Source organism: Pseudophryne corroboree, chromosome 4 (genome assembly GCF_028390025.1).
Source record: "Pseudophryne corroboree isolate aPseCor3 chromosome 4, aPseCor3.hap2, whole genome shotgun sequence".
In the NCBI taxonomy this organism is placed as follows: domain Eukaryota; kingdom Metazoa; phylum Chordata; class Amphibia; order Anura; family Myobatrachidae; genus Pseudophryne; species Pseudophryne corroboree.
Window position 1 is genome coordinate 32,929,750 of NC_086447.1, and position 23,558 is coordinate 32,953,307.

General features: G+C 44.0%; 1 non-coding gene across 1 annotated transcript; it reads right to left on the reverse strand.

Moving 5' to 3' along the window:
- Positions 1-1,717: 1,717 nt before the first annotated feature.
- LOC134913493 (U5 spliceosomal RNA) lies at positions 1,718-1,837 on the reverse strand. Its single transcript, XR_010177246.1, has one exon. It is a non-coding gene; the product is annotated as a U5 spliceosomal RNA (small nuclear RNA).
- Positions 1,838-23,558: the final 21,721 nt, after the last annotated feature.

Sequence of the window (23,558 nt, forward strand, 5' to 3'; positions counted from 1 at the left end):
CTATTTTCTTTATCATCCACTAGGGGTCACTGGAGTACTCTTGGGACGTACCAAAGCTTCCCTCGTGGGTGGGAGAGCTGTTTGATACTTGTAACAGTAGGTAGCCAAAGCTAGATGCTGACGGCGCCACCATTCATAACGTGTAAAAGTGCACAAACGTGGTGCACTGAAGGCTATGTAGCCGCGTCGTAGACGCTCCACGACCCGCTGGGTCTGACATTCCCACAGAACCTGTGGGATGAACTATTACTGACGTAGGCGATTGTAACTTAGCCTTAAAGTAAGCCTGACTTGTAGTCATTATTATCCAACTGGATAATGTCTGCTGAGAAACTGGCTAACCCCAGTTCGCAGTATCATATAGAACAAACAACGTATTCATATCACGTACTGTAGACGTTCGGTACATATATAAACGCGTAATGCGTGTACCACATTCAGAATTCTAGAATGTGCTGTCCCCACAGGAACCACTATTGGTATATTGATGTGAAGAATACGAAAGCGGATTTCGTCCGAAGATCTGCTTTGTCATGAGAAACTCAAATACGGTGGCTTGGAATACAAGGCACCCAAATATGAAAACAAAACCCTTGCCGAAGCACCCTTGCCGACGACAAGGCTAGAAGAAAAATGTTTTCCAAAGTGAGAAACTTAATTCTCATTTGTTGTAAGGGTTCAAAAAATATGAAACTTAATTCCCATTTGTTGAAAGGGTTCCAAAATATGAAAACTGTAATAAATCTGAACCCAACCTCAAATCGCCTGGCGCTGTAGGTGGGATAAATAGAGTCTGAACTTTGGTGACACCTTGTAGAAAGATGTTTACAGACGCAAATAGAGGCAAACGTCTTTGAAAATACGTTTACCACACAGATACCTGCACACTTAGTGCAGATGAACGCAGTTTTCCATCCCACCCTGTTTAACAGAATACGGGTAACTTGAAGTATGATGTTGGAAACTTCCGAGGTTTACAACCTATGTAAACACACTAAATTTTTTTAATAATGAGCTGCCTTAAGCGGCTTACTATTTCGTAACATGGTTGGTATAACCGATACTGTAATGCTCTATTTTTTAAGAGGGCGGTCTGAACCCTCACCCCGTCAACCGCAGCTGCGGTACATAGATAATAAGTATATAGATAAGTATGGGTAAAAGAACGTTCCCTGATGTAACAGGTTGGACGTATTATGAGCGGGCCAAGATCGTGTGCAAGTATTCCTTGAAAATTCGAGAAGCAAACTTCTACGAAATCCATGAGATACCACCAGTATGACTGTGACGAACTGTCTTCTGATCCGTTTTGGCAACGGAGAGAGAAACGGAAAATGGCGGAGCCAGATACACGATGCTGAATGACCCCATGAATGTGAGAGACTTCACCGCCACTGCCCTTGTGATCTGTTTTGTACACATACTGAGCTTTTGTAATTGTGGCGAGATGCCATCATGTATACTTGAGGGTAACCTCCTTCTGTGGACTCAGATATGAAACACCTCTGGATTTAATGTCCAGTTTTGAAGATCCAAATGCTGACGGGTGAGATCATCTGTCTAACAGATGTCCACTCACGGATTGATCTCTTGACATTTTCACATAATGGCGTTCTGAGCCATTGAAGATTTGAGTTACCTGCCGCATTGCCATGCGGCTTCTTGGTTCTCACTGGTTGTTGTGTATGCAACTGCCGTTGCTTCGTTTGACTGCTTAAGGCCAGCGTGAGCCAGGCATGAAAAAACAAAATTACATGAAACTCACGGTTGTTTCTCTCCACGAAAATCTTTAGTAAAAAGCGAAAGATTTATTCGTTCTGAAGAGAAACCAGAGTCTATCCCTGGTCAGACTTGTCAAAGTCACAAATATTACATAGAGAGACCATATAAACTGCACACATATAAGTCGCTATACTTGCAAATATGCGCAGCGAGCACAGCAATATATGGAAACACACGCATTTGCTCGGACATGGCACTGAGATGGATTCGGCACTTGTTTCATACAGTACATGGTTATAATAATGAACAGCACCAGACATCATGGAGATTTAGAATTGGCTAATGAATTAATGTCATGGATGTGTATCATTCGAACCGAACCAGATAAACACATCATGTTTGGTATTGAAGCAAGCAGAATGAGGTGTGGGTTAGTTTGAGGCCTGTTGTGTTGTTGTGGGACATTGCAGCGGATAGATATGATTATATGTATAAAAGCTAAGATCACATTGTTAGAACAATGGATGCTCAAGACAACCTTTTACTAAGGTTTCAGGGCTGAACCTAATCAGCATATACAAGGGAGCTAGAGAGACCCCTCCCCCAGGAACAGACACACAGGAAGAGTAGTTCCTGTCTGGGGAGGTGAGAGTCAGTGTTGCTGTTTTGCCTCAGAGAAGCAGATGTGATGTGGCTGCGCTCAGAAGCATGGCTGGATCCTCCAGGGAAACAAAGGCTAAGTATCATAATTTCAATATCTCATGGCTGATTGGCATAGGGTAGTTTTAAATGTGTGTTTTGGGGTGGGGTAGTTGTGGAATGATGGGTAAGCATAGAGTGGTTGGTTTGGAGAAACAAATGGCTTGGGGATGGTGAGGCTTGCGCAGCTGTGTGAATGTAACTTGTAGCATAGCATTTGTGGTATTTGTTTGCCTATGGAGATTTAATAAGATGGTTCTAGGAAGTTGGATTGAGAGTGTGAAAGGTGATTTAGATGGTTTGGAATTGTAAAATCAGAACATATGCATTGTTTTGAGGCTTGGACATTTTGGAATAAAGTGCCATGTGTTTGGACCTGCACATCTAAAATGGCTGCTGCTGGATGTCTTCCCCTCCCCCTTTCAGCCATGTGGTGTGGTCTTTGGAATCAAGTGGAGGTTTCTCAAAATGGAGTCTAGCTTCCATCCCATGCTGTATTCAGCATTGACTAACTGCGCAGCGATTGTCTCCCACATGTGTAGTTTTATCTGCAACCATGTTGTCTCTTATTTAATGTTATCATGAGCCATTTCTCTCTATCTCTCTCTTCTTCTCTTCCCCTTCCATTTTCCCATAAATAGTAATTGTATTGTATTGTATTTCTTGTGTAGTTATCTGGTTAGGTAGTCTCTGTTATATTGTAGTGTATCATTTGTACTGTGATTCTCTTTTACAAGTATATTAGATATAATACAGTTAATAGGCTTTGGACCCTAAACCAGTATCTGTGTATTTCCTATAGTGTTAAGTGTTCACTTGAGCGTCGGTGACGCTCAAGCAGCTTTGTAGTTAGTCAGGTTACACAAGGTTGCACTTACACCCTGTACTCACATTAAGGTATTCTGTGTATTTCATTGGTATAAGGTTTAGACATAAAGGTATAGCGTTGTGAGCGTCTGCGCCGCTGGTGATCTCCTCGTGGTCTCGAGCGTCTGCTACGCCATAGCGAATCATTACGTTAGTCAAAAGCCATTTAACGTGCTGTCCTGTGATCGCTGGGCCGTGAGCGAACGTGACGCTTGAGCGTCTCGCCTACGGCTGAGCGATCGTTACACAACCAGCGTACCCGTACGGTACTTCTTAAGTAAACAGCGTACAGTGTTCTTTAACCTTTAACGTGTTTTTAACAAGATAAATATTTAGCTTTGTTAGATGGGGGCTCTGGTCCGCGATATCACGATCTTAATGATGCACTGTACATTACAAACGCGGCTGTAATTGACCGGCTAATGATGGACATCTCGCAAAATGCTGAAAAAAAAAAACAAAAACAAAAAAAAACACCCACGTTAATGTATTGTGGTATCAGTAAGACGCTGATAGGAAATTTTAAGGGACAAGGCGTTTCTCATAATATTTAAGATGCTAAAATGTATTTTTATTGTCGCAAAACCAGGTTCAAATGGATCATATCGTGTTTGATTAAGATTAGATTGTTTATCTGTTTAAGTAGGTTTAAAAGTACATTTAAAAGTTACTTTGGGAACTAGCATGGTGATTTTCTTTATGGCAGGAGAGGCCGCATGGTCTGTCCACCATTTTGTGTGACCCTCATGGAGGTGGAAGGGGGGGAGCAGCGGCCATTTTGGGAAGGTCAAATGTTATTTTTTTTGAACAGCTGCTTTTCAGTTGACTCAGGAAATAATCAGCCATCCATTGTAAAAAAAAAAAATATATAAAAAAAAATCACCATTTATGAGTTACCAATGCATTTATTTAACCAGTGTCATAGTCCATTATAAATAGTTCAGATAGGGCTTAATGAAAAATGTTGTTTTGTTTTTTGTTGTGTTTTTTTTCTTTTTCCCCTCTCACCTCCAAGATTCTAGGATTCTCTGCTAGTTGTGAGATGGGCCATTGAAATGCAAATGAACTTGTGTGACTGGTTTGTTGTTTTTTTTCTCTCCCAGCAGTGAAGGAGATTGCATTCGCAGATAGTTTGAAAGCACATTCGTATGCAAATTGGAAGCACTGAATAAGGTCTCATATATGTAATAAGTGATTAGTACATATATGTAATGTCTATATGTCTGTGCTTACATCAATGTATGTTATTAGATTAATTTAGAATTGCATTTTCATCTGTGTACTTTCACATATCTCACCTACCTGTTTGCCATTTGCATTGATAACGTGCTGAGAAAATTTGCTGCTATTTAAAAAAAAAAAAGGTAAGGGAGTAACTGAAAAAAAAAAACAAGCACACAGCATAGAAGATACTGTGTGGTGTTTGGTAAGCGTTTATATAGTGAAATATCGCTTATAGTAAGGCGATACAGAAGCCACAAGACAATAGCACACATTTGTTCAGTTTCCAAAATTTAGTTTAAATACCTTACTTTACTGTAACGCCTCTGGGGAGAGCTATCAGACTACGGGAAATGATTTTTCTGATCAGAAAACTATAAGAATGATAGTGGGTTGAAAACGGTATGAGTGTATTGAATCCCGCTTTGTGGACTTTGTGATCTATGTGATAAAACGGTATTGAAATCCGCTTTGTGGACTTTGTGATCTGTGTGATCTATGTGGAACGTGATGAGCACGATCTGAGTGAAAACGTGCAACAGAGTGTGATAAAGTTTTCGTTGTATTACGCTCTGGCTGTTTTGGAGCACAGTAGGGAGACTCCAATGATCCTACCATTTATGGGCAACAAGTGTCTATAAGTGGTACGATTGGACCGCACGGTTGTATGTGTGACCAATAACGCAACGTGATATGAGGTCGTATATCCATGCGTAAATCTTGCCCTCATACGTGTTGTAGGGAGCACATGCAAGCGTGATTTGTGTAAAGACAAAGGAAGGGAATTTTCTCAGGAAAATCTCTAGAGATAGGGCCTGCAACGGCTACACGTGTCTGCTAGAAGGCGGAACGGGGATACCCGGAGCAGAAGAAGTTCAGTGGAAGAGCTTTAAGGATTTCCAACGAAGTTCTGTGTTTGGTGCATTTTAGGAAGTTTTTCTGTGTTAAAAAGGTCCACAATGGCAGCCAAGTGCACAACACAGAGACGGTCGGAGGTCAGGATTCAGACTCCAGAGGCTTGCAGACCCCGAGGGTCTGCTCGGTTAGTAATGTGGGGGAAATATGGTCCCCACACTGAGACCTTTTGTGATGAACGGACACGAATGACTGCGGGGGATAAGGCACCATTTCCCGGGATAGGTAGTTTTGACTCAGAGGTGTTGCATAATTTAAGGCAAAGGATCAGTCTCATAAAATCCTGGAAACAACGAGTTAAACATGATGATTGTTTACAGTTATGGCACCAGGAAGGTGAGATACAGAGAGGTTTGGCTCTGGCGGCGGGATCTGGGGCAGTCAGGAAGTTGATTGCCACAGCTCCTCCTCCACCATACATTGCAGGAGAGAGGTTGATTGCGGAGAGAAACGCACTGGGTTGTAAAACACAAACTCTTAGTAACCCTGTAAATGTTAATGATGTTAACCAAATAACTCATGCAAGTATTAACCCGTGCAAGATGTACCCTGTTTTGAACCTTCCTCAGGAGTGTGATCAAGAAGACGATTCAGCAACAATTTCAGCTCTCTCTCTTGCAGCCACCATAGCAGAGACCACAGTAGGCACAGCGACACCCACGAGATTAGTGAAAGCCCCTAGCGGAGGGATAGGTGAGGTCGTGTCAACGGGTAAGTACGGCACCATGCACTACACTGAAACAATTGTACCACAACAAGCTGTAGAATCTACACAGGAAGAGGCTGTTAGAATTGCTCCTGTAAGGGTAATAGCAGTTCCCAATGGAAAAACAGATGTGTCTGGAGCCACTCCCATAAGGAACATTGCCATGTACACTCCATTTTCCAGAATGGAATTAAGAACAATAGTGTCCGAATTTCCTGACCCCAGGAAGGATTTAGTTGCTAGCCAAAAATACATCAGGGATCTAGGTAACACTGTAGAACCCAACAACAAGGATTGGCAGATACTGCTAAGAGCTTGTTTACCTTCCAATGTTGATGCAACTCAGTTTTTAGCTGATTGTGCATTGGATAAAGATGTACCGCTTACAGACGTGTACAACAAGGATAATGTAAAGAGGATAAATTTACAGCTAAAGGAGTATTTCCCAGCCGTTGTTAAATGGAATAAAATATTTTCCATTAAGCAAAAGGAGTCCGAAACGGCAACAGAATATTTTCACCGGGCACTATTAGAAATGGCAAAGTACACTGGTATAGAAGACATTAAGACCAACCCAAACCATCGAGAAGTAGCAGTATCTGTACTGATGGATGGTTTAAAGGAAACATTAAAGACTAGGGTTCAGACCACGCAACCGTGCTGGCGAGGTCTGTCAGTGTCCGGCTTGAGAGAGGCTGCTATTGATCACGACAGAAACATCACTAGGCACAGAGAGTCGCAAAGTGATAAGTTGATGTCCGTAAGTATACAGGCGCTGACCACAAGGCAGCCTGCGTATGTACCACCGAATCCTGTGGGTAAGGCAAGTGTAATAACATGTTTTTCTTGTAACAGACCGGGACACTTTGCACGAGAATGTAGAACAAAGAATGTACAAAGATCTTTTCAACCCCCTAGACAACAACACAACACACGACATTGGGAGCAGGGTCCACAGAGGCGGAGTTTTGAGCCACATACAGGGGAAACAAAAAGATATCCCCCAAACAGAGATTGGCATGCCTCTGGTAGTTCCCAGCTAACTCCCTCACAAGTAGTTGCTGCCAGCGGGATTCAGGGAGGTCAGCATACCCAATAGGGGTGTGGCCATACCTGTAATCTGCAGCCAGTTAAGTTGATTGCCAGTCTTGGAAGCGAACCAGAGATTGCAATCAATGTGGCTGGTAAAACTTTAAACTTTCTTGTAGACACAGGGGCGGCCAAGTCAGTGATAAATTCGACAGTGGGCATGAGAACCACTGGTAGGACAATTCCAGCCATGGGAGTAACAGGAGTAGTCCAGCACTACCCTGTTAGCAAACCAGCCGAGATTACAATAGGGCCTTTGCATACCAAGCATTCCTTTTTGCTGGCTGCATCTGCACCAACTAATCTCCTGGGAAGAGACTTACTATGTAAAATGGGTTGCGTCATTTATTGTACTCCTGAAGGTGTATTCTTGGACATCCCTGAGAATCACGCTCAGGAAGTACGAGACATGTTAGACTCCCCATCAAAATTAATGTCACATTCCATTATGACAAATAGGAATCCATCCCAAGTAGAAGAGATGATATCTCAGATACCAGAGTCACTTTGGACAAAAGATGGACAGGACACTGGATTAATGGCAAACGTAGCTCCAGTAGTTGTGCAAGTAAAAGATGGTAGGATAGCTCCAAAAATCCCACAGTATCCTCTGAAGCCAGAGGTGGAGTTAGGAGTTTTTCCCGTAATAGAGCGCTTGCTACAACAGGGCATTCTAGTAAGAACGTCCAGCACCGCAAATAGTCCCATCTTCCCTGTTAAAAAGAGTGGGGGGAGGGGTTACAGGCTAGTGCAGGATCTAAGGGGGATTAACAAAATAGTTGAGAGTCAGTTCCCCGTAGTGCCAAATCCAGCTGTCATCCTAATGCAAATTCCTCCCACTGCCAAATTTTTCACTGTTATTGACCTCTGCTCCGCTTTCTTTTCGGTACCTCTGCACCCTGACAGCCAATATTTGTTTGCATTCACATACAGAGGAGTCCAATACACGTGGACTCGGTTACCCCAAGGTTTCATAGATAGTCCAAGTATATTTTCTCAGGCTTTGCATGATTGTTTACAGTCTTTCCAACCAGACAGTGGATCAGTATTGATACAGTATGTGGACGATTTATTACTGTGTTCAGATTCACTGGAAGCATCTCTGAAGGATACGAAACAGCTCCTGTTTCATCTTTCAGACACAGGTCACAAGGTTTCCAAAGACAAGTTGCAATTATGCCAAGCTAAGGTAAAATATTTGGGACACTGTCTAACACAAGGACTGAGACACCTGACCGCTGATAGAATCCAAGCCATTAGAGACATGACACTGCCACAAACCCAGCAACAGATCAGGACGTTTTTAGGAATGTGTGGGTATTGCCGTAATTGGATCCCAGGGTTTTCCATATTGGCGCTACCTTTGCAGGAAATGGTCTCTTCAAACAAACCTGATCGGATTTCGCATACAGACGAATCTGAAACAGCATTTGAGAGACTCAAACAGTGCCTAACGCAGGCACCAGCACTAGGTATGCCAGACTATGGGAAACCCTTTGAACTATACGGAACAGAAAGTGCTGGGTGCGCAGCAGGTGTACTAACACAAAAACACGGTGATGCCAGCAGGCCAATTGCATACTACAGCGCCCAGCTAGATACGGTAGCGCGATCCCTCCCCACATGCTTGCGTAGCGTTGCGGCAATAGCATTGCTAGTGACAAAAAGCGAAGATGTCGTGCTAGGCCACAACCTCACAATCCATACACCGCATGCGGTATCTGCCTTATTGAATTCTGCCCAAACCAGACACGTCTCATCAGCAAGGTTTACAAGATGGGAATTGGCATTAATGGCCCCCGTAAACATCACCATAAGGAGATGCAGCGCATTAAATCCTGCAACATTTCTCCCAGGTGTGCCTGGTCAGACACAAAGGGTGGAAGGTGAGAGTGATGGGGAAGGAGGATTTAATGCAAAGGAAGATACACATGATTGTATGGAATATTTGACCCAAAATTTTACCGCAAGGCCTGACATCAGTGACAATCCACTGGAAGATGCAGAACTCACGTTCTACACGGATGGTAGTTGTCACAGACAGTCAGACTCGGGAGACTTGTGTACTGGATACGCAGTCGTAGATGACCAAGACACCATAGAAGCGGAACCGCTAGGCCCACCTCACTCAGCCCAGGTTGCTGAACTGGTCGCCCTAACCAGAGCATGTGAATTGGCTAAGGGTAAGTCAGCCAATATCTACACCGATTCCAGATACGCGTTCGGGGTAGTCCATGATTTCGGAGCCCTATGGCGGCTCAGAAATTTCATGACGGCAGCTGGTACACCGATAGCGCATGCAGCTCACATAAAAAGGCTTCTAACAGCGATACAGGAACCCGACAGAGTGGCTGTTATCAAATGTAAAGCACATACATATAGCCAAGACCCAGTATCCCTTGGTAACAGCCGAGCAGACGAAGCCGCAAAGCTTGCAGCTGCTACCCCCACACGGACAGACACCACACAGTTGATGGTATTTAATACCATCAACACACAGAAGTTGTGTGAGATGCAGAACCTGTGTTCCACACAGGAAAGAGCAGTCTGGAAGGCAAAGGGATATGGCCAGGAGTCCTCAGGGCTCTGGACGGATGGACATGGTAAACCAGTGGCCCCCAGGGCATACCTTCCATGTCTGGCTGAAGCAGCTCACGGGCTGACTCATCTAGGCAAGGAGGGGATGTGCAAATTGGTAAGAGCATACTGGTGCGCCCCAGGATTCTCCTCTCATGCGAGTAAAAGAGCAATGTCATGCCTTACCTGTCTGAGAAAGAATATTGGAAAAGCAATACCTACAGAACCATCCCATATCCCACCTGCCGGCGGCCCTTTCCAGGTAATACAAATTGACTTCATTCAATTACCCCCATGTCGAAATTTGAAATATGTACTTGTCTGTATAGATGTTTTCTCGAATTGGGTCGAGGCTTTTCCAGCAGCTACAAATACCGCTATGTTTACAGCTAAGAAAATTGTGCAGGAATTTGTATGTAGATATGGTATCCCTAGAATCATTGAAAGTGATAGGGGTACCCATTTTACAGGTGATGTCTTTCAAGGAATGTGTAAGTTGATGGGAATTGATAGCAAGCTGCACACTCCGTACCGTCCACAGGCGAGTGCGAAGGTCGAAAGAGTGAACAGCACTATTAAAAATAAATTGAGTAAAGTAATGGCAGAGACAGGATTGACGTGGCCAGAAGCTTTACCCATTGTTTTGTATAGCATCAGAACCACTCCCAGGTCCCCTCTTAATCTGTCTCCTTTTGAAATCTTGTTTGGTCGACAACCGCATGTCATGATTAACCCTCAGGATGATTTGAAATGTAACAATGAAGTAACTGTAAAGTACTTGATTAACATGAGTAAACAGTTGAGGAATCAAAATGATAATCTGAAGTTGGTGATTCCTGATTTACCAGATAGTAATTGTCATGACATTGAACCTGGGGATTATGTAATGATACGAAATTTTCTACGCTCAGGTTGTCTTATTGATAGATGGGAAGGACCATACCAGGTCTTATTGACTAGCACCACAGCATTGAAGGTTGCTGAGAGAGAGACTTGGGTCCATTCATCCCACTGCAAAAAGGTTGCTGATCCAGAGAAGTCCCGCGATAAGGAACAGACGGTAGAGGTTGTATCACTGGAGTGTCTGTTCCAGGAGGATTGAGGCGGCACCTGAGCCTTGAAGACCGAAAGCAGTTGTCGACTCCCTTCTCCCTTTTATGGTTTTTCTCCACTTCCCAGCCCCTCTCCCTTAAAAATTTCTTTTTCCCCCTCCTCATTCTTCTCTATTTCCTCCTCAAAGATGGACTTGCCCCAAGAGACTGTGATCCGGATTTTGATGTTAACCATGATGTTGACCAGAGCAGTCTGTTCCGGCGAGAGTACCATAGAGGTCGAAAGAGGTTCTGGAATGGGTTCCGATTATGATGATGGAGGCGTAGTTTTCCAAGATCAACCAAACCAACAAGCAAAGGCGAGTATCAGAAAACGATCCGATAGAAGAAATTGTGATGGATTGTTAGCTGAAGAAAATTGTATCTGTAGGCTCTGTGATAATCTGGTTGAAGATGGATGCATAAAGAAATGCCAATCTAGTTTTAATATCCATATAGACCGGCATCCATTGAGTGACTATCACTCCTTAGTGGGTAACGTGTTAAACCAAACAGATTGTTGGGTATGCTCTCAAGTACCTCAGGGTCACAGCAAATCAGGGCTAGTACCATTTCCTTTAACGTTAGGGGAGGTACTTGAGCTAAGTGGTGGGAGACCGGTGGACCGGAGGTTTAACATCTCCAGCCCTCCTAGTTTGAAGCTCCACCAATACCATGTGGATAGGTCCCTCTTATGTTTTAACATCTCCAATCCTAGAAAACCGGGAAATTGGGAAGTGTCATGGAGCAACCTAACCATGACCTTTTCGCATAGAGCAGATAGAATGCCTACAGATACAGAGCTTGTACGCCACATAGCCAGTAGAGGATGACGCATATTTCATATGCGGGAGAAAGGCGTATGAGCGGCTTGCCCCAAACTCTGAAGGATTGTGTTGTATTGGAAAAGTACTACCTGAGGTAATGAGTCTAAGGAGTGAGGAAACTGTAATTAACCTGGATTTGGTATATGACCCAATGATAGAAACCATGATGTGATGAAAATGCGATTATACGGTCCGTTTCTTTCACCTGTTTTTCTGCTTTTCTCCAAGATACAAAGACCCCTTGGACGAGGAAGTTAACGAGACGCTATACAGACAACAGACAAGAACCAAAGATGAAGTTTTGACGACCTATGATATGGACACTTGATGAACTTTGCCATGGATCCCCAGTTTCCCTAGTATTTTAAACTCACGCTAGCCCAACATTTTTTGTAAATCTGATGGCACTGACAAAGCTATTTGCTCATGCCCAAAGAGCAATACAGCGCAAAGAAGACGACTCTCAACAGATACCGAACAAAACTTCAACAACAGATGTACATTTCCCTGACATAGAATATCATTGCATTTTCCATAAGTGTTCTTTATCTTCATCTCTACAACCCTCAGGTAATGACACACATAGTCGATAGGGAATACAGGCACAGATATCAGCAACCACATACCTCCCCCATTCATGTATCATCAACTAAAATGTGCTCCCCCATTTTGTTACAACCACAGCCGAAATGAGCTCGGTAAAGTTTGACAGCCCATCCACAGACCCTTAGTACGGGATAAGAAGGAATTCAAATGTATACTTCGCAATACCTCGAAGCTTGATGTACAACACGTACGGCACGATGATACATGACCCCCCAAACATGGATTCATACACACATGCTTCTGCTATCTCACTAGGTCATACCCTCTTCCCACCTTCTCCTCTCTCCTCCCTTACCCAACCATGGAAATGTATTAACCCCTGACATATATTTTTCTCTTTTTGAAATGTTTTAGGAAGTGGCAGTTATTGGTGACTGCCAAAGGGTGGACTGTCAAAGTCACAAATATTACATAGAGAGACCATATAAACTGCACACATATAAGTCGCTATACTTGCAAATATGCGCAGCGAGCACAGCAATATATGGAAACACACGCATTTGCTCGGACATGGCACTGAGATGGATTCGGCACTTGTTTCATACAGTACATGGTTATAATAATGAACAGCACCAGACATCATGGAGATTTAGAATTGGCTAATGAATTAATGTCATGGATGTGTATCATTCGAACCGAACCAGATAAACACATCATGTTTGGTATTGAAGCAAGCAGAATGAGGTGTGGGTTAGTTTGAGGCCTGTTGTGTTGTTGTGGGACATTGCAGCGGATAGATATGATTATATGTATAAAAGCTAAGATCACATTGTTAGAACAATGGATGCTCAAGACAACCTTTTACTAAGGTTTCAGGGCTGAACCTAATCAGCATATACAAGGGAGCTAGAGAGACCCCTCCCCCAGGAACAGACACACAGGAAGAGTAGTTCCTGTCTGGGGAGGTGAGAGTCAGTGTTGCTGTTTTGCCTCAGAGAAGCAGATGTGATGTGGCTGCGCTCAGAAGCATGGCTGGATCCTCCAGGGAAACAAAGGCTAAGTATCATAATTTCAATATCTCATGGCTGATTGGCATAGGGTAGTTTTAAATGTGTGTTTTGGGGTGGGGTAGTTGTGGAATGATGGGTAAGCATAGAGTGGTTGGTTTGGAGAAACAAATGGCTTGGGGATGGTGAGGCTTGCGCAGCTGTGTGAATGTAACTTGTAGCATAGCATTTGTGGTATTTGTTTGCCTATGGAGATTTAATAAGATGGTTCTAGGAAGTTGGATTGAGAGTGTGAAAGGTGATTTAGATGGTTTGGAATTGTAAAATCAGAACATATGCATTGTTTTGAGGCTTGGACATTTTGGAATAAAGTGCCATGTGTTTGGACCTGCACATCTAAAATGGCTGCTGCTGGATGTCTTCCCCTCCCCCTTTCAGCCATGTGGTGTGGTCTTTGGAATCAAGTGGAGGTTTCTCAAAATGGAGTCTAGCTTCCATCCCATGCTGTATTCAGCATTGACTAACTGCGCAGCGATTGTCTCCCACATGTGTAGTTTTATCTGCAACCATGTTGTCTCTTATTTAATGTTATCATGAGCCATTTCTCTCTATCTCTCTCTTCTTCTCTTCCCCTTCCATTTTCCCATAAATAGTAATTGTATTGTATTGTATTTCTTGTGTAGTTATCTGGTTAGGTAGTCTCTGTTATATTGTAGTGTATCATTTGTACTGTGATTCTCTTTTACAAGTATATTAGATATAATACAGTTAATAGGCTTTGGACCCTAAACCAGTATCTGTGTATTTCCTATAGTGTTAAGTGTTCACTTGAGCGTCGGTGACGCTCAAGCAGCTTTGTAGTTAGTCAGGTTACACAAGGTTGCACTTACACCCTGTACTCACATTAAGGTATTCTGTGTATTTCATTGGTATAAGGTTTAGACATAAAGGTATAGCGTTGTGAGCGTCTGCGCCGCTGGTGATCTCCTCGTGGTCTCGAGCGTCTGCTACGCCATAGCGAATCATTACGTTAGTCAAAAGCCATTTAACGTGCTGTCCTGTGATCGCTGGGCCGTGAGCGAACGTGACGCTTGAGCGTCTCGCCTACGGCTGAGCGATCGTTACGCAACCAGCGTACCCGTACGGTACTTCTTAAGTAAACAGCGTACAGTGTTCTTTAACCTTTAACGTGTTTTTAACAAGATAAATATTTAGCTTTGTTAGACTGAAAGTGAATAATTTATTGCATTGTAAAATGCACAGAGTTCTAGGACATTTATCGACAGCAATCTGTCGTGTTTTAGAACCTTTGCGTTGATTTTAACTACAAATCCTGACTCTCTGTGACTGTCGTCCAGAGTATATGCACCCTTGTCCCTCTGTGGGTACGCGAGTGAAGGGTGGCGAACTAAATTGAAAACACATCTTTATTCTTAATAGATGAATACACCAATGTACCGCTAGTGTGCGTGTACTTTTGTTCTTGCTGGTGTAGTAGGTAAAAGTATTTGATTTACCGTATTCATAATGTTACCTAGGAATTGACATCGTTTAGACAGACTTAGATGCGATTGTTTTCGAACTTGATCTGCTACCGCAGTATACCTTAGTAGCGCAAGCTAGAGGAACTTTGTTGATACATAGTTTTTATGTGAGATGAGCTATCATCCCAACATCACTTTGGTAAATACCGGGAGCGATAAGCAACGGTAGAAATGAAATGGTTAATGGTTGTGGCGATTTGCAAACGCTAGAACCTGTGATGAAGAAACCGGACTGGGTAAATACGCATTGTGAAGATCAAATGCAATTATACAATTTTGTGGCTCCAATAAGCAAAAACTAACTGCAGAAAATCCATTTTCTAACTGTAGTAAATGACTTGCTGATTGATATTGCAACGGAGCTGTTTGGTTTTGCCCAAACAGAGGAGAATAAGTAACTCTGACTGTGTTGGCGTACTATTGTCTGGTTTATAACCCAGCAAAGACTAAATGACAACCTGCCAAACCGTTCGACAGAAGCAGTTTTGTACTCTAAGCTGTAAATAGCTGAGACATATATGAGTTGAAGTCCTGAAACCTCGCAAATGTAACATGAAAAGACGCGCTTCCACAATTGTAAAAGAGGTCATCAAACCACTGGCTTGCTGACTGTAACGTCATGTCGTTACAAAGCGTGACTGTTTCGTATAAAGGTATAAAACGCCGTTACAAGTATACTGTATGCGCTAATGGCTGAATATCCTAAAGGGATAAAATGCCGTTACAAGTATATCAAATGTAGGAGCAAACAAGCTCTGGCCTTGTCGCGCTTAACTAGCGACCATGAAAATAACCGGCGTTAGCAGAAGCTTTACAGATATACTCTGCAGCTTCTTTTAACAGTGATCGGCATGGTTTCATACATAGATTCTAGTGACCCAATGGGGTTTTTATAATGTTTGACAGAAACGCATATACCAATGGCGGATCGCGTCCTTTTGGAAACTATTATGTATGGTTGTCCAAAACCCCGCACTATCTGCGTGCTGGACTAATGTACCCTTCTCACTCGTAGTTATCTGTGTGAGATTTGACATAGAATCGTGCATTAAATTATAAGACCAGTGAAATAAACACTCTGGTACCCAAAGGAAAATTGGCCCTTTGGAAAGACTGTCTTTTGTTAGCGCTGGCGGAGTCATTCCGAGACTCCGATTACCGCTGTTTTAATTTGAATTGCCAATGTTAACAATTTTAGTCTGCACTAGAGCCTTATCCGCTATGTAGACAGACATCATAATAGGCAACAAACAGACACTTGCACGACTTAATAAAGTTATTATATGGCATATATATCTATATATATATGTTATTGCTGAACAGCATATTTATTAGGAAACTAAAATGTTCTTTATGTGAAAAGCAGTTCACATGGGCATGAAACCCGAACCAAATTCCTACCAACACCCCTGCGCCTTCTGGTGGCTTAAAGATGTAGGGCAGGAATGTTCTAGAATAATCCTGAACTAAAAATTCCCACTAACACCCCTGCGCCTCCTTGTGGAGTAGAGGTGTATGGGCGGAATGTTCTGGAATTATAAGCTGGAAAAACAGCAATGATTAAAATGGCCCTCATGCCATGCTTTCACAGAAAATCACAGTACAGGTTACCTGCTGCAGTGTTAATATAGGCTGAACAGCCTATTATACAGTTATTATAGGCTTAATAGCCTATTATACAGTGATAACACAGGTGTAGGATACAGTAAAATACATGCATTTAGTTAACCTTCATTAATATGAACACTGCCTGCAGTGCTATTATCTTACAGCCTTAACAGAAAATATGGTTAAACCTGCAATAGGCTATGCCAGTGATAGCCTATTGCCAGCCAAAGCCTCATATATATATTATATATATCAAATGTGCTTAAACATATAATCACAGGTCATACTGATATCATGCCAGCAAAAAGCTTCATTATATATCATCTATATAAAAATGTGCTGAAACATATATAATATACATAGTCTACAGTGTTATAACCCATGACACTGTTTAAAACGCTGCGCTGCTTGTGAGGTAGCTGAGCAGCCTATTTAGTAACCCATGCAGCCTTTTGCTGCTGCTATGGCCATTACTTCCCCTCCCCCCCCCCTGCATCCCCATGTTACCTGCAACGTACGGGGATCGGGTGCAGGGAGCAGGAGAGCGCTGTATATAGCGTCCGGGGATCGAGAGCAGGAGAGCGCTGTATATAGCCGGGAACCGTCCGGAAGAGCGGGCAGCGCCTTCCTACAACAGTACACAGTCCTGTGTCCGGCATCAGCGGCGTGCGGCTTTGTTATCACACGGAGCCCTTCCCCTGTCTCGGCGGCGCCTCTGTAGTGGTGCCGGGCAATCAGCGCTGTGAGAGCGGCCGGCGTCTGAGTGACGTGCGGCCGCTCTGCGCGTAGTTCAGTGGGACCCTCAGCGGCGGCTTCAGCGGCGGCTCCAGCACACTTTACACACAGCAGGGCGGCAGCGTGAGCTGACCGCCCTAACATACCTTGTTCCATGTGACGGCTTTTCTCCTGGCTGTGACGGGGCTTCTCTCTGCAAGCTCCGTTTCAGCCTCCAGCTTCACATGTTGGCTGTCACTGGGCTTCTCTCTGCAAGCTCTGTTTCAGCCTCCAGCTTCACATCTTGGCTGAGCTCAGTTTCAGGCTTCCTTTCAGCTCTCTGTCTCATCCTGGCTGTGACGGAGCTTCTTCCTGTAAGCTCCGTTCAGTTTGCAGGAGACAGTGGCTGCCTGTGGCTGTGAGGGTGCTCTTTGTGAGGACCGACACGCCATGCGCTGCCTTATAGCGCCTGTGGCTGTGAGGGTGCTCTTTGTGAGGACCGACACGCCATACGCTGCCTTGCAGCGGCACCATCCCGGACCCATGTTTTTCAGAAACTGGGACGGGAAGTGTAAAAATTAAAAAGAAAAAATTAATAAAATCTTCTGAAATGTGGGCTCATTCCCACAAGCCGATGTTCATCTGTGAGCACCGAAAAAACACTGGCAAAGTACACTGAGGTACTTGGGGATATGGAGGGGGGGAGAGTCCTAAATTTGAATATTCAGTGCCTTTGTTCGGCTACGCCCGTCCATATCCCAAGAGTACTCCAGTGACCCCTAGTGGATGATAAAGAAATAGTGACTCCTAGATCCCTTTCCTCCTCAGTAGTTTCCAGTATAGTGCCATTAATACTATATTTATCCTTTATGTCACCTGAAACAGTGACTCCTAGATCCCTTTCCTCCTCAGTAGTTTCCAGTATAGTGCCATTAATACTGTATTTATCCTTTGTCACCTGAAATAGTGACTCTAGATCCCTTTCCTCCTCAGTAGTTTCCAGTATAGTGCCATTAATACTATATTTATCCTTTATGTCACCTGAAACAGTGACTCCTAGATCCCTTTCCTCCTCAGTAGTCCCCAGTATAATGCCATTAATACTATATTTATCCTTTATGTCACCTGAAACAGTGACTCCTAGATCCCTTTCCTCCTCAGTAGTCCCCAGTATGCCAATACTATATGTATCCTTTATGTCACCTGAGATAGTGACTCCTAGATCCCTTTCCTCCTCAGTAGTTTCCAGTATAGTGCCATTAATACTATATTTATCCTTTATGTCACCTGAGATAGTGACTCCTAGACCCCTTTTCTCCTCAGTAGTTTCCAGTATAGAGCCATTAATACTATATTTATCCTTTATGTCACCTGAGATAGTGACTCCTAGACCCTTTCCTCCTCATTAGTTTCCAGTATAGCGCCATTAATACTATATTTATCCTTTATGTCACCTGAGATAGTGACTCCTAGATCCCTTTCCTCCTCATTAGTTTCCAGTATAGCGCCATTATTACTATATTAATCCTTTATGTCACCTGAAATAGTGACTCCTAGATCCTTCCTCCTCAGTAGTTTCCAGTATAGTGCCATTATTACTATATTAATCCTTTATGTCACCTGAAATAGTGACTCCTAGATCCCTTTCCTCCTCAGTAGTTTCCAGTATAGTGCCATTAATACTATATTTATCCTTTATATCACCTGAAATAGTGACTCCTAGATCCCTTTCCTCCTCAGTAGTTTCCAGTATAGTGCCATTATTACTATATTTAGCCTTTGGATTTTTGAGACCCAAGTGCATGATTTTGCATTTTTTGGCATTAAACTGTAATTGCCACACTCTTGACCATTCCTTTAGTCTACCTAGATCCTCAATCATTTGTTTTACCCCACCTGGTGTGTCTACCCTCTTGCATACCTTTGTGTCATCTGCAAAGGCATATTCTCCCTTTAATGCCATTTGAAATGTCACCAATAAAGATATGAAAAAGCACTGGTAAAAGTACAGATCCCTGGGGAACTACACTGGTAACATTTCCCTCCTGTGAATGCAGTCCATTTACTACAACTGTCTGTTTTCTATCCTGCAACCACAGTCTTATCCATTCAACTACTTTAGGCTCCAATCCCATGCTTTTGAGTTTATTTAGCAGTCTGTGATGTAGGACAGTGTCAAAAACCTTACTGAAGTCTAGGTATCTATAGCTATGGCTCCACCTTTATCTATTACTTTAATCACACAGTCAAAAAAGTCAATAAGGTTCATTTGACATGACACCCCCCCCCCCCCCCTAACCTTCCCCCCAGTGAATCCATTGTGTTTGGGATCCTGTAAATTGCTGGATTTGAGATAATTTACAACTCTTTCTTTTAAGAGTGTCCCCCTCAATTTCCCTACTACTGATGTATGGCTCACTGGTCGGTAGTTGCTTGCCTTTTCCTTGCTTCCACTTTTGTGCAGTGGGACTACATTTGCTCTTTTCCAGTCCTCTGGAATTACTCCTGTAGCTAATGACTGGTTGAACAATTCTGTTAATGGTGCTACCAGCACCTCTTTAAGATCTTTTAGTATCCTTGGATGTATCCCATCTTGCCCCATAGATTTGTCCACTTTCAGCTTTGAGAGTTCTGTTAGGACCTTCTCCTCTGTAAATGTACTCGTTTCTTTTTCCTGAATATCCCTGCAACTTAACTGTGGCCCCTTCCCCTCTCTTTCAGTAGTGAATACTGAGCAAAAATAATTATTATTAAGGTGATCTGCTATTACATTGTCTCCCTCAACAAGACTCCCAGTCTCTGTCTTTAGTTTTCATATTCCGCATTTTGTTTCTCACTTATATACCTAAAAAAAAAGTTTTGCCTCCTTTACCCACCGACTGGGCCATTTTCTCCTCAGCTTGTGCCTTTGCACATCTGATTACCTTCTTAGTCTCCTCCTATCAAGATAAATCTCTGTCTTCATTATTTTGTGTCTGCTTATATTTCCTAAAAGCCATCTTTTCTGCTTTCACAATACTTGCTGCTTCTTTCTCAAACCACACTGGCTTCCTTTTCCTTGTGTTTTTCCGAACACTTTTGAGACAATGACACATACACATCAAAACAACTTCAACTTTTTATTTCATCATTGCTTACAAATACATTCTAAAATAAAGAATATGTAAAGTTAGAAATGTACATATATATATGTACAGGTACACAACACCCCGTCCTTAAAATTTATTATTTATACATACATGATTTTTTTTCTCTCTACAGTATGAAAAAATAGGATTTTTTTTTCTCTGAAAAAGGCTCTCACCATGTCGGACTCTGTACATACCCTATCTTCCGAGTTATAACAGTCCCTTTATTAAAAACTATATCTGGACAAAGAGCTTAAAAACATTCATAGAACACAGAACGGGCGGGCGGCCGTCCTCTTGGCCGAGAGCCCAGATCTGGTCGTGTCCCTTGTAAACTAAGAGCTTATAGTTCTAGGAGCTTCTCCCTGCTAATAATCAGCACATTACCCTGTATATAAACTCTAACTTCTCTTATAGAAATGTAAATATATATTACATCAAATATATTATTATTATACGCTTGATTCAATTTTATATTTTTTTTTGCAGCCAAATACATAGTGCTAATAAAAAGTCGGTGATCACAAGAAACCCCCCCCATTCTCATCACTCATCTGGCTCCGTCATACAGCGGAGCGCAGGTTCTGCAAGCCTCCCACACACCACACCCATGTTCCTGAAGGAGAGTACACGGCTGTGGGTAACTGGTAACCCTGAGTGAGTGCCAGGTCAGCAGCCTGCCTGCGGTATACGTGGATGGCGTCCGCCAGCGTCACTGTGCCTGGAGGTAAGCTTTATTCCCCATACAGAAGAGGGGGACGTACAGAGAACACCAGGACACCTCCACTGGTAAGAGGACATTTCTGGCCTTACAGGATGTTGGTAATACCGGAGACCGTGCGGATGTCAGATACAGGTCTGCGTTGTAGACATATGATGGGAACAGTACAGGAACCGGCCTTTCCAGCCTGCATGCTAGACCCGGTCTGCCTCTCACATACCGGTATACACCCCTCCGAGCACACTGCGGGTATTACTGCAACATGGCGGAACAGGTATTTCCAGGATAGACCTCTGACTTGTGTCACCCGGTACAGATGATCCCCCCACATAACATAAACCGCCTGGACCCGCCCCAAGTGGTTCTAGACTTCGGAGCAGCATGCCACAGGTTCTGGAGGGTCCAGCGTGGTCTGGAGCTGGGATTGTGCTGTAGTGTAAGTCACATGACCAGAAGAATAACGACAGACCCTCAGTCCATTCCTATAGACTCACTCCTGGATACTGCAATATCCAGCCTGGATTTCACTGATTACAGAATACAATTTAAAATTAGATTTCTTTAGAATAATGAAAAAAAAAAAAAAAAGTACAACTCTAAAGTGCACAAAAACGTGAAACGTGACCGGTTTCCCTCTGCCCCCTGTCCATCCCCACAGGACTGCGATTAGGACCAGTGTCCCACTGTGTACCCACCATAGCATCATGCTATTAGCGGGTTACATCGTCAGCTCCACAGAGTGTAAGAATGACAACGCTGATTACATGAGTCTGTTCCCGAATCAGCGAGATCCCGCTCCTCTGCAGAAAGGAGCTACGTCACAATCTACCTAATATCAGTGCACGTGGCCGGATTCAGATGCCTTCACTAATGCATTCGCAAACAGCGATTTATTTCTGCAGCGGATGTGGGAAATGTGCAAATGCAGCAGCCGCCGCCAGGAGATGCACTGAGACGCCCACCGGCCGGCTGGCAAATATCAGCATCTGCGTCACGGGCATTTTAAGAGAGGAGGAGGCTCATGTTCAGCCTCCTCCGTCGGGCGCCCTCCTCTCTGCCCAGAGCGCTGTAGAGTCTGAGCACTGGAGAGCTCAGACGCTACAGCGCATGCGCAGATCTCCGGGAAAATGGCGCGGCGGCCATTTTCCCTGAGATCTCTCTACTGCGCATGTGCAGAACGCCGTGAAAATGCCCGCTGGGCCATTTTCACTGGGTTCTAGCGGCGCTACGGATGCCGGCGCTGGACTTCGGAAGGGTGAGTATTTTACAAATGGGTGCTGTGTGTGCGGTGGGGGCCCCCTCTGGACTCCGGGGCCTGTGTGTACCGCACACACTGCACCCATTATAGAAACGCCAGTGATCTGCGTACACACCCAGCGCTGCTCGCAGATCCTGCCATAATCGCCTCCCTCGGTAACTATGGTCACGCAGAATGGCTGTAAGAACGGAGACGATGACGCCGTGTTTTTTGCGCATGAGATCACAGATGTCGGCTGAGACGCTCCCCGTTACCTCCCCCAAATGGCCCCTGAATGTCAGTCACTTTGCAAATAAAATCTCACAGCGTGCGGCATGGCTAATGTACCTTGGCACATGTGCAGTATGACCATAACGCACGCGCAGTCAGCCGACAATCACTCTACTCTGTAAATATCGCATTGTGTACATCCCTGAATCAGACCCACCATCCTGGGCGGACAGGCCCACTAACTGGCGAGCGGACAGGGCCACTAAGCGGCACAGGGCAACTAACCGGCGGGCGACAGAGCCAATAACCACGGGCAGATGTAATATGTACAGAGCGGTTTGGATTTGGGAGGGGCGTGTCCCAGCTCAGAGCTACGCTGCAGTGGGATAAAGCTGTCCAGCATGCAGGGGCAGATTGGGATGGAAAACCAGCCCCGAAAAAATTATGGAAGCAGCCTTAATGGGGGTGTGGTCTGATAAGGGGTGGGGTCTGTTGAGGGGGGCGGGATCCCACCTCGTAGGGCCTGATTGTACACAATTGCAGCTTACGTTGCGCCTTTTGCTGCAGTGGTGTCTGACACCAGGGGCGGATTGGTAAGTGGCCCGACATGGGCAGCACTAGAGGTATAACATAACGTGCAGCCATGGCGGCATCACTGGATGGCAGAGATGCTGCACTGCAGAGATGGAATAACAGAATGACTGGGGACAATGCAGTGTACGTGGCCTGCCTGTCATGTGGGGGGTGGGGCCACATGACAACACACAAAACAGGCCTCACAGACAAGTCAGGAATCTTCCCGGTGAGCCCTATGGTCAATCTGCCTCTGTAAGCATATGTGGGCTCCATGCAAAAGCAGTCAGTAACTATGCACCTGAGTAACCTCATGCTGCACTGCAGGGGACAGATGTAACATGTGCAGAGAGGGTTAGGTTTGGGAGGGCCGTGTCCTAGCTCACACCTACATTGCAGTGTAAGAAAAAAGCTGTGCAGCAGGTGTGGGCTACATGCAAAAAAAAATAATAATTGTGTTTTAACCAGAGACAACCACTAATCTATGGTTATACAGTAGGACCCACTAATACGGCAGTTTAGGCAAATGCAGCTA